Source organism: Chrysochloris asiatica, unplaced genomic scaffold (genome assembly GCF_000296735.1).
Source record: "Chrysochloris asiatica unplaced genomic scaffold, ChrAsi1.0 scaffold00021, whole genome shotgun sequence".
In the NCBI taxonomy this organism is placed as follows: Eukaryota; Metazoa; Chordata; class Mammalia; order Afrosoricida; family Chrysochloridae; genus Chrysochloris; species Chrysochloris asiatica.
Window position 1 is genome coordinate 2443898 of NW_006408539.1, and position 12077 is coordinate 2455974.

The 12077-nt window shown below is 42.4% G+C and overlaps 1 protein-coding gene across 1 annotated transcript in view; it reads left to right on the forward strand.

The window, feature by feature from the left end:
• Positions 1 to 1839: 1839 nt before the first annotated feature.
• Positions 1840 to 12077, forward strand: part of SMAD4 (SMAD family member 4) — a 62281-nt gene continuing 52043 nt past the window's right edge. The window contains exons 1-2 of the mRNA XM_006837498.1: positions 1840 to 1910; positions 2187 to 2216. The gene's annotated coding sequence lies outside the window, so the exon portion shown is untranslated. The remainder of the gene's footprint in view (positions 1911 to 2186; positions 2217 to 12077) is intronic.

Sequence of the window (12077 nt, forward strand, 5' to 3'; positions counted from 1 at the left end):
TCCGACCCATAGTGACCCTGTATAGGGTTTCCGAGGGTGTAAATCCTTACGGGAGTAGAAAGCCTCATCTTTCTCCTGGGGAGCGACTGGTAGTTTCGAACCGCTGACCTTAAGGTTCGCAGCCCGATTCGTAACCACTACGCTACCAGAGCTCCTTAATAATGGTAGTAATGTTTCTGAATTCTTTAAACTCCTTCTAAGGGATATATCAAAGAATTCTATATTCCGTTAGAATACTCTGTTACCCTATCATGTCAACTTGGTTAGGTCTTCCTTCCATTTTGTTGACAATAAAGAACTATAAACCACCCATCTGATTTGGAGAAGAATTTAATACCCATCCATTAAGGTCATTTTCTTTCTCAGCACAGACACTAGTTTGAATAATCCCTTTGAATTGTCTGGAAGCTTTTACATTTTGGGATGATGAACCTTAGTAAGGGGTGAGAGTTCTTTCTTTTGTAAGGTGATAAAAGGACAATTCTGAAGGAGGATGATATGTCCTTAGGTGCCCTTTTAATTAGAATAAAGATATTACATATGGCAGTGAAAGATCTAGAAATGGATTTCCTTAAAAAGAAGACTTGGGAACTCTTCATGAACCCTCAAGAATATGACAGTTTGAAGACGACTTCCTGGAAGACAAGGGAAGAACCCGGGCTGGGGTGGCAAGGAGTGGGGGGGGGGGGGGGGCGGGGGAAAGGGGGGGGGGGGAGGGGGGGGAGGGAGCGACAGTATAACTGTGTGAATGGTAGGAGGGAGAGCAGGGACTTTCTGGAACACAAGGTCTAAGAACCTATTTTTGTTCTTGTTAAGTGCCATCGAGTCGGCTCCGAGTCATAGCAAGCCTGTGTAGGGTTTCTGAGACTTTAAATCTTTGTGGAGCCTAAAGCTTCATCTTTATCCCCACAAGAAAAACAATGTTCGAGCCTTGTAATACCTAATTTTGGTGTGGTCCCCAACAAACTCAGTATTTTCCTGGTTTGTGAATAAGTTATAATATGTATATATATAGAATAGATTTAGAAGCATTTTAAATCACAAAAGAAATGAATGTTGTTAAGTGCCTTCCATTGAGTCATATGCCTTGTAAACTTTTCAAGTAAAAGAAGTCAAGAGCAGAGTTTCCGCCTCTCCCACCCACCCTCCCCAGGCCCCTCCTCCCTGCCCCGGCGCCCAACAGGTAGACCCAGTTAGTAGGTGTGGTGTAGAAGCTCGAAGGTCTCTACCATTCCAACCAGAACTCTCCCTATAGGAACACTCACACTTCTCCCCCAGGCCTGGCTCTTCAAAGTGCTGAACCCAAGGGTTCACTACTTTAAATACCTTTGGATCTTGTGACTCCTACTGGTAGGAAAGTAGGAAAGAAAGTGGGTCATTGCCAGTTTATTCCCATATTAAAATTCAAGTATAATTTTGTGCCCACGTAAAAAAAAAAAAAAAAAAAGCCCCCGCTGATTGTTATTCATAAGCACTTAATAAATGCCACTATATGCTGAGCTCTGAGATTGCAGACCCTTCAGCCTTGAGGTTTAGGTTCTTTCCGTAAAGGGCTGCCAAACTCTCTGAGGACCACCTCCTCCAAGCAGTCTTCCCACCCACTGCGGTGGAGCAGCGCCCCAGGCCGGCGCTGAAGGCCAGCGCTGAAGGCCAGCACTGAAGGCCAGCGGGAAGCCAAACGCCCAGCAGGCGCCTGCGCAGAGAGACATTCCGCGTCATTCGGGGCGGGAGGCGGGGGCAGTGGGGAGAAAGCGAAGAGGGGGAAAAGGGCCAAACCCTGAAATTACCCGGATGTGGTCTCCACGCGCGCATGCTCAGTGTGCTCCTACAAGTTGGCAGCAACAACACGGCCCTGGTCGTCGTCGCCGCTGCGGTAACGGAGCGGCTCGGCTGGCGGAGCCCGCGTTCTTGCTAGACACTCTCCTCGGGAGGCCCTTCCCGCCCTCCCCTCGGCTTCGCGGCCGCCCGGGGGGCGGGAGCGGGTGAGGGGAGCCGGCGCCCCGAAAGAGAAGCGCCCCCACCGCTGGGCGGCTCGGGAGCTCGAGCCAGCCGGGCCCGTGCGGGCAGCGGCGCGGTGCAGCTGAGGGCGGTCTGGCCGGGACGCCTTGGGGCGGGGGTCCAGGAGCGACGGGCAGCGGGGGGAGCCACGGGCCCTGCGCCTTCGATAAGGAGCAGCGGTGGGAGAGCGGACTCCCCGCGCCACCACCGGAGCCCAGGTAACCGTGCCATGTCCCCTTATCCTCCACCGGGTGGGCCCGTGCACCCCGCCCGCGTCTCCCCGCCCCAGGGTGGGCTCGACGGCGGGGTGGAGTGCGCCGGGAGGCCAGCGGGGCGGCGCAGAGAATGGGCCCGGCAGGCTCCGCGGCCCCTGCGCAAGTCGGGCTGGGCGGGTCCCAGCCGCGGCCCCTCTCGTCCCTGGAGCTTCCTAGCAGTTTGGTTGGGGATCGAGTTCAATTCGGATGGGGACTCCGCGGGCGCAGCTCCTCTTTGTTGTTGAGCTGTTGAGCAGTTTAACCATCCGCCCCGGCAGAGCGCGGTGGCTGGGCTGGACGTGTGTGAACGGAGAGAAGCTGTAACTCAAAAGTTGTTAATTTCTTCAAAAGAGATTAAAAAAAAATTTTTTTTTTGCTTTGTTCTTCGCTTTCTCTTCCTGGTTGTGTCATTGCAGTTTGCGTTTTTAGTTTTGATTTGTTAACTTTTTGAATATTGTGGACGATGGCGGTGTTCTGCAAAAATTCTCCCACTCCCAATAAAAAATGTCTTCTAATAAAAGTACAAGACATTGCCTATTTTATTGCTAGGACTAAGTGTACAGAACGTGAAGTCAGTTTAGTGTGGCCGTGTCTCCATCACATGCCTCAAATTGCTGTTAGGATTTCTCAAGCTAGATTTTCCAAGAAATTGTTTTGTTTAGTAACTAACTTGAACAGTTTTCCTTGCGGGCATAAGACACTTGAAAAAAACAAAACAACACACACATACCAAAAAAAAAAAAAAAACCTACTGACGATTGGGCGTTAATTTCCTCCCCGAAAACTTTAGTTAACTTTTGTTTTCAGTGTGAAAACATTTATTTCTAATTTTTTTTTTTTTTTTTTAGTTTCCTAAGGTCTTGTTTTTGAATCCGTAGTTTTAAGATGAAACTGCTAGTTATTTAGGATTAATTACAAAATATGGGGAATCATTTTAAGTAGTCCGAATTGGGTTTCTAAAGACATGTATTAGTTGTTGTTAAGTGCAATCAAGTCGGTTCCGACCCATAGTGGCCCTGAACAGGGTTTCCGAGGGTGTAAATCTTTACAGGAGCAGAAAGCCTCCTCACCTTTCTCCCGCGGAGCCACTGGTAGTTTCGAACTGCTGACCTGTCGGTTCGCAGCCTGATTCGTAACACTACGCTACCAGAGCTCCCATAGCGACCCTGTATAGGGTTTTCGAGGAGTAGCTAGTAGTCTTGGCTAATTTTTTTATAACCTTAGACTTTTACCAGAATTAGCATTCTTTACGACTTGACGGCACTTAACAACAATAACAATGTCTCAGTAGCAGCTTGATTATTCGAGTGTTTAAGAAGTAAGTTCAGTACTTTTTGTGGACAGAAAATAGAGTCTTAATAGAGAAAACAGAAATACGTACATTAATAAATGAGATTGAAAACATCCGTTTGAAAAATTTTTTATTGTAGATTTCATAAATTACGTTGCCATGTTCAGTTGAGATAAGTTCTAAAATGTCACTTTTCGCTTTCTGCTAAGGATTTCGTTTCTTTGTTGCTAAGTTTTGAGATAGTACCTGACATTCCAAGTTGTAAATGATTGATGAAGTTAACATTTTAAAGTATGTTTTCTTAACATATGGCTGTCAGGATTTTGTGTCCTTAAAGGTGCTGGTAGTGCAACAGTTTAATAGAGGAGTAGCTTTAGGCCTAAAGGTTGTGATAAATTATGCGGGTTTAAGTTATTGAAGTTAAAACTAAAAGCCTTTCTGGAGAAAATTGATAGAACATTTTGTGAGTGTATTAATAGAAGTGGCTTTTTCTTTGCTTTCCAGGGTTTTGGGTGAGTTTGCTTAAAGAAGTATTTATTGCAGGTTCATTTTTTTTTTTTTTTTTTTAAGTGGGAGTGCCTAAACAGAAGCTTCTCTGTTTAGCTGAGTGGTTTTAGTATACATCTTGAGTTTAGAAACAAAAAAACAAAACCCTGCAAATCTGTTTCAGACTTAATGAAAATTTGTGCTGAGAAAGCCACTTTGAAATTTTTTTGAGTAAGTTTTATATGGATCATTGATTGACCTTTTAGGATGGCTTTGCTGTTGTAGCAATATGTTTATATCACAGAGCAGCAAATCTTGTTTCTAAAAATATATGCTTCAATTTCTTAAACTGTTTTAGTTAAACTGTTTCTTCATTTGTGCATGAATTCCACCCCCACCCCACCCCCCATTTTGTTTCACGGAATTTTTTTTTCCCCTTCTAAGTTAAAGGAGCCAAGTATTAGTTTGTGCTGCTCCGTCATACTCCAGCCCTCCACCACGGAGCTGCTTTTAGTCAGTATTATAGCGCCATTAAGGAGCTCTGGTAGCGCAGCGGTTAAGTCGGGCTGTGAGCCTCAAGGTCAGCAGTTCAAAACTACCAGCTGTTCCGCAGGAGAAAGATGAGGCTTTCTGCTCCCATAAAGATTTACAGCCTCAGAAACCCTGTACAGGGTGGCTATGAGTCGGAACCGACTCCACGGCACATAACAACAACATAGTGCCATCATAACACACCATTCTAGTTGGAATGTGAATTGCTGAGGCTCTACCAGAGCAGTTAACACAACAGCAACCGACCAGTTCATTGGATCTAACATACGTATTTAATCTTGTCTAAAATTTAGCCTGTTGTGAGAACATGCCTCATCTGTCCTATGTTTAAACTTTTACTTCAGTTCTTTCTTCCTTTAGCTCATGTGTAACATTTTCTTCCCCCATTTTTCATTCAGCGCTTCTAGAGTGAGCGGTTCTTTAAGTATTAGTCATTTTAAACCTCAATGTTTAACATATTTGAATTTCCTTTTTGTTCTAGGAGGTTGTGTCACCAAGCACATTTATTTATTGTCTTAGTAATGGCAAAGGTGACTCTGAGGTTAAGCATAATTAAAGCATTTATAAAACTAACCCAACTAAATAGATTTCAGTGTTTTTCACATTAAATGGAAGTTAAAGGAGCTAGACTATAGTAACATAACTTTTAATACAAACTTATTAAATTATCCAATTTTGTACTTTTTGCTCAACAGTTGATGAAGATTTGATTGCTTTAAAAAATGAGAAAATTGAACAAAATGACAAATATCCCTATGTATTTTTAATTTGAGCCACTTTTAGTATGGCACTGTTTACATCATAATATTTTAGCACACAATTGTTAATTTATAATTTTTGAGGGTTTTCCCCCCTCATTCAAAAATGTGGAATTTTGGTGATGGGAAATTTGGCCAAATTCGAGTTTCTCAGAAACAAAATATTTCAGGTTGTGTCACTACTACGTTAGCATCCAGGAGCATTTCTTTAGCCATGAGAATGAATGAATGAAAACCAGTGTCAAAAAACCCAAAACTCATTGCCATCTAGTTGATCCCAACTCTTAATGCTTAAATATGTAACACTTGATGATAGGTAGGTGCTTGTTGTTGTTATGTTGTTATGTGCTGTCGAGTCGGTTCCGACCCATAGCGACCCTGTACAGGGTGCTTAGTTGCCATCAATTCATATTGACCCTGCATAGAGTTTCCACGGATCAGCTAGTGACTTTGAACTGCCAACCTAGAGGTTAGCAGTCCAGTGCTTATTCTATAGCACCACGTAAACCAGATTATTAGCTCTAGTATCATAGTGGTTATGAAACTACCAGCTGTTCTGCGGGAGAAAGATGACGCTTTCTGCTCCTGTAAAGATTTACAGCCTCGGAAACCCTGTACAGGATCGCTATGAGCTGGAATCTACTCCAGAGCACACCACCACCACCACAGTTGTGAATGAACCTCTCTCCCTATGCCTGTATTATTATGTTAAAGATGTTAACATCCACACAAAGTGTATGAATTGTTCCATTTTATGTATAAATTAGATTTGGAGACAGACTTAGGAATGGAATTTGTTAAAAATCCAGGGACTGTCCTAATTTTAAATAGAAATTTTTTTTTTTTTAATAATTGTAAATTGAATGAAGGTTTACATCAGTTTTACATTAAATCAATCATATACTTCATTTTGTTACCCTTCCATGTACCATCAGGTAACAGTATTTACCTCTACCATCTTTATTTTAGCAGTATGTAGCTCTGTTCACTTGATGATTTTTTTCCATTCCTCATAACCATCACAGAATATTTGATTTATCAAGAAAATCTTTTTTACCTTTTTACAACAATGGTCTCATGCAGTATTTGTCCTTTTGTGACTAATTTTAGTCCCCATAATGTCTTCCAGGTTCATCTTTTCTGTGAGGTGCACATTCTTTGTTTTCTTCAACATTGCATAATATTCCATTGTGTATATGTACCAAAATGTAACCATTCTTCTGTTGATGGGCGTTCAGACTGTCTCCATGTTTTTGCTATTGTGAATAGTTCCGCAGTGAGCATGGGTGTGCATGTATCTGTTCGTGTCACAACTCTTCTTTCTTGAGGCTATGTACCAAGTAGAGGTATTGCTGGGTCATACTTTCAACTTTTTGAGAAAGCACCGTACCATTTTCCACAGTGGTCGCACAATTTTACAGTTTCACCAGTAGTGTAGGAGGGTTCCAGTCTCTCCACACCCCACAAGTGTTTATTGTTTTTTGTTTTTTAAAAATTGATATTAATCCTGGACTAAGATGATATAGCTCATTGTTGTTTTGATTTGGTGTTTTAGGATAGGTGCTCTACCCCAAGGTCTATTTGAACAGCAAGGTCGGTGTTCAGACTTACCAACTGCTCCTCTGAAATCCTATACACAGTCTTGCTGAGTTGGAACTGACTTGCCAGCACTTAACAACAACAAAAACGAATGATTGTGAGCATTTCTTCATGTTTGTTGGCTGTTTGAATGTCTTCTTTGGTGACGTGTCCGTTCATATCCTCTGCCCCATTTTTTTTTTTTTAATCCTCTGCTACCCATTTTTTAGGGATTATTTGTCTTCTTGTTGAGGTGTTGAAATATTCCATACATTTTGGAGAGTAGTCCTAGAAGCTGGTCTTTTAAAGCATGCTGAGTAAAAGTCTGAATTCTCATCTAAACGCTAATTTTGTCTTCTTTGGTTAATCTGCTTGTAAAACATAGTTTTCTAGCTCCAATTAACTAGACACCACTGGTTCTTGAGAAGGTAAATTGTATTGACTAGGCTGCCTTTGTTGTTGCTGTTGTTAAGTGATTTTACGGCGTCATTTCTGACTCAGCGACCTTGTACAGGGTTTCCAAGGAGCAGCTGGCGAGCGTAAACTGCTAACTTTGTGGTTCAAACCAATTTTGCAGTCTAGTGTAGCACTTCAGTCCCACAGCACCACACCAGGACTCCTGTTAAGTGTCATTGAGTTGGTTCTGACCTGTTGTTGTTGTTGTAATGTGCCATGGAGTCAATTTCGACTCATAGCGACCCTGTACAGGGTTTCCGAGGCTGTAAATTTTTACGGGAGCAGAAAGCCTCATCTTTCTCCCCACAGAACAGCTGGTAGTTTCGAACTGCTGACCTTGTGGTTCGCAGCCTGATTCATAACCACTATGCTACCCATATACCCTGTATAGGGTTTCTGAGGAGTGGCTGGTGAGCTTGAAGCCTACTTTGCAGTCCAGTACATTAACCCTCAGAGCTACATCAGTGGCTAACACAGACTATGAGACAGTTGCTGAAGGAGGCCAGCACATTAGCAGCTCTCTTGAGATCTTCTAGAGGTGTGCTCAGTTCACAAAAATCATCTGAAGTATAGCCCAGAGAAATTGTATCTTGGTTTCTGGTAAAGCTTATGGCTGAATGAATGAATTCCTTGGTGCCTGCCACGCCCTTTCACACACATTGATTTAGAATGGAGAAAAGAGTCATGGGAGTCTGTATTGTTAAAAAAAAGTGCTGGTTAATGTAAAAGGCTGTGGTTACTTTAGCATGTTTATCTTTTATTGCTTCATTTATTTTAATACATTACATATAGGCTTTGGAGTCCTGGTGTTGTGCTGTAGGATAAGCACTTGACCGCCATGTTAGAACTGCAAGTCGGCAGTTCAAAGTCACCAACTGCTCCTCAGAAACCCTATATGGGGTCGCTCTAAGCTGGAACCAACTCAGCAGCACTTAACAGAAACAACAAACATAGGCTTTACATTGCTATCTTGGGGCACTGGAGTAATGTAGATATTTCCTTAAAATTTCTTGAAGTCCACTTGACATGTTTTGAATGCAAATCCTGCATGTGATTTTGAAAAGGGAACTGCTACTGACTATCTGTCTTTGTAATAAGATATGATTTCTGTACTGTAATGAGATAAACGTATACCCTACAGATATGATTTCTGTACTGTAATGAGATAAACGTATACCCTACAGATATGATTTCTGTACTGTAATGAGATAAACGTATACCCTACAGGTTTTTTTTTCAAGTCAAAATGTATTTTTAAATGTAAAACTGAATTAAGGCTGCACATATATCAGTCAGTAGTAGTTATGAGTGAATTTTAGAGCATTTAACATCAGTAGATGGCTAGTCATTGTAACACTTGAGTCATCTAGTGAAAAGGTGAATGGAGGTAGTATTTTACTATGGGGGTAAGCTAAGCCAGGAGTCACCCTAGATAAACACTGAATGCATCCATGTCACTGATGTCTCTTATGAAATTAGGTAAAAGAAGAATTTTATGTATGCAAATGTTGAATTGAAGTGGCTGGCTAGTTACGAAGAATAAAATGACAAATTTTATGTAATTAAGTCTTTTTCATCAGTTGCATGTATGTGTGGTATTATAAATTGTTTCTCTTTCTGGTGATTTGTGAAGTGAAGTGCATAGGTTAGATCAGTGCTTTGTAAACCTGACAGCATCTCCAACTCCTAGAATGGTTTTTAAAGGTTAGGCCCCTGCTTTGGTATCTGCAGCAGATTCTGAGGGAATAAAGTTAGATGACATGATAGTCTCCTTCATTTAAAAAGTTTTATAAATTGTATTTTTCAGTTATCAGTTGTTAAAATTCAGCTTACTTTCCAATTTTTAAAAACAGTGAATCTTAAAGTTTGACCCATAGACTCCTGAGGATCTTCAAGGACTTTTTCTTGTAGAGGGTTCATGAGGTCAAAATTTTCATAATAAAATAGAGTCTTTATTTGCCCTTTCACTGTACTGATGTAGGCACGATGGTGTAAACCCCTGGCACCTCAGCAGAAATCAGGCAGTGACACTAAACGGGAGGAGTTGTTTTTGTGTTCTTCACAGCTAAACACCCCTGGTAAGCTTTTGGAAAAAATGCTAGTTTCACTTAAGAATGTCCTTGATGAAGCAGTAAAAAGTCATAATGTTTAAAAACCTCTGTCCTTATGCATGGGTAGACATTTTCTCAGGTGTGGCGCTGTGGGTTAATGCACCAGACTACAAAGCTGTTTGAACTGCAAGGTTGGCAGTTCAAGCTCACCAGCTGCTCCTCAGAAACCCTATACGGGGTCGCTATGAGTCAGAAATGACTTAGTGGCACTTAACAACAACAACAATATACATTGTGGTGCTGGGGGTTAATGTGCTGGTCTGCAAAATTGGGTCAAACCACAAGGTTGGTGGTTCAGGCTCATCAGCCGCTCCTCTGAAACTCTATAGAGTTCATCTCTAGGAAAATCATTTATATAGTGGTGACTTAGAGATAAACTATGATTATTCAAATTATGTTTTTCCCAGATATACCCTTAAAGTGAATCAAGTGAGTTTACCACTACAAGGAAAACAACTATTTGTTTCCAGAGATAAAATCTGAGTTTTTAAGTGAACACTGCCACTGTGAGCTTGCTAGCTTCCCAGTACTGCTGAGATTAGTGGTGATATTTAGGAATATGGTTTTTTATAGTAGGTAAGGAAATGTGTCTATATCTGGAATATCTGCATAACTTTAAAAAAAATGTTTTATATTGTGAAATATGTGATAGTTTACATGGGAGAACATTAGCTTTACGTTCATCCTATCGTATATCGTTTAATTGCCATGATTACAATCCCCTCCATGAATCAGCAACCAACCAAAGGGTATACCCTGCAAGCTTGCACCCTCCTCCCCCGTCAGCACACAGCCCCTCTCTCTCTCTGGGTCTTAAGTCCCCAGCTACTCCATCTTTCCACGTCATTGTCTCTGCCTCCATCTCTGGTGTCACTGCTTTTCTGGGTAGGGTCCCACTCACCGCTCTTCTCCCTTGATGGTCCCAGGGCCTTCCACACCTAGACTACAAAGTCAATCACTCCCCTGCTTTTGCTACAAAATGTCTACCTTTACATTTCCAACCCTCACAATCAGTCCTGATAACAATTATTTACTGTTGTACCACAAGAGTCCTATCCGCATCTCCTTTTATCAGCCCCACCCAGACAGATTGGCTACTAAGTGGAGATTCAACCTTCCTCCACGCCCTCTGGATCTAGGTACCCTCATGAAAGTTTGTAAGCCAGTCACTTCTTGCCTTTGTAGGTCTCCCCTTCTCCCCCCCATTTTGGGTAGGCAGTGTCCAAGTTGCCCATCCCTGTCTACTCTGTGTATGGAGGAGGGGTGGGAATGATCCTCGCTGTAAAGATTTCTTCCCTCTTTTGAGCTGCTGCATCCATAGGTGTAGGTCAAGTTCATCAAATTGTCCTCTTCTTCTTCTGGTTGAGCTTTGATCACCCAATCATTGAAGCCAGGTCAAGTGAGTGTGCATAACTCTTTGAACCAATATTTTTCCACATTTTATTGGTATGATTTGTAATGGTGGAGAGGTGGTGTCTGACCTTCTCTATCTAAAGGGGAAGGAGAAGCACTTTCGGTATTTGCCCAAGGTGGATTACTATGAGGCAGAGGTTAAGCATACTTCCTATCTTCAGCCTTCTTACCAATTCAGACACTAGCTGTCTTTCTCACATCACACTCTCTTCTTCACTGCTGGCTTTGATGATAATTAGTTGTAATGGACACACAGAACTCATTGACAGTTTTGCTGTTGGTTTGACCCATAGGTTGGCAGTTCAAACTCACCAGCTGCACCTCGGAAACCCTATATAGGGTTGCTACAAGTGAGAACTGACTCGATGGCACTTAACAACAACTAGATTACAATTCAGGATCATAAATAACTCAGGTTACAGTTCTTCAGGAAAACACCTGCTCAGCTGTGCCTGCAGGCAGGCCTTCTTCTGACTCTCAGTCTAGCCTTGGCCTTGCTTGGGCAAGTGTTGCAAACCTGTTTAGCACCACCAGTATGTACCCAGAAGCACCCTACTCTGCCAGCAAACCACCTGCCTGAAAGTGCTTAGGTCTGTTGATCTGTGGATCAGCACAACCAACCTCGTTGTCTCCTTTCTGTTGCCTCTGCTGCCACCATTTCTCTGCTGTTGCTGTTTCTCTGCTGCTGCTTCCTTTCTGTTTTCAGTGCTCTAGCTTGCTCTCTCAGTCTGCTGGTTCTAGGAGGATCCCAGCATAGGGACCTAGGTCCAAATGACATTCTCCACACCTTACTTGATAGTCTTAGGGATCCCCAGTCTCTGCTCTAAGATTGACAGGCAAAACTGACGAATCCCCTCTGTATTTCCTTGTTCTATGGGTTAATGTGCTGGACTACAAAGTCAGTTTGAACTGCAAGGTCAGTGGTTCAAGCTCACCAGCCACTACTTGAAGACCCTATACAAGGTTGCTATGGGTCAGGAGCGACTTGATGGTACTTAAAAACAACAACAACAACCCCCATGGGGTGCTATGCGCCTTATTTGCACTATTAGTCAGCTATCCAATCTCTTGGATGGGCATATTACGGAACACTCAGTTGTGCTCTTGAGGAATCTGTACATGGACCAAGAAGAACATGGGAACACTGAATGGTTTAAAATTAAGAAAGGTGTGTGACAGG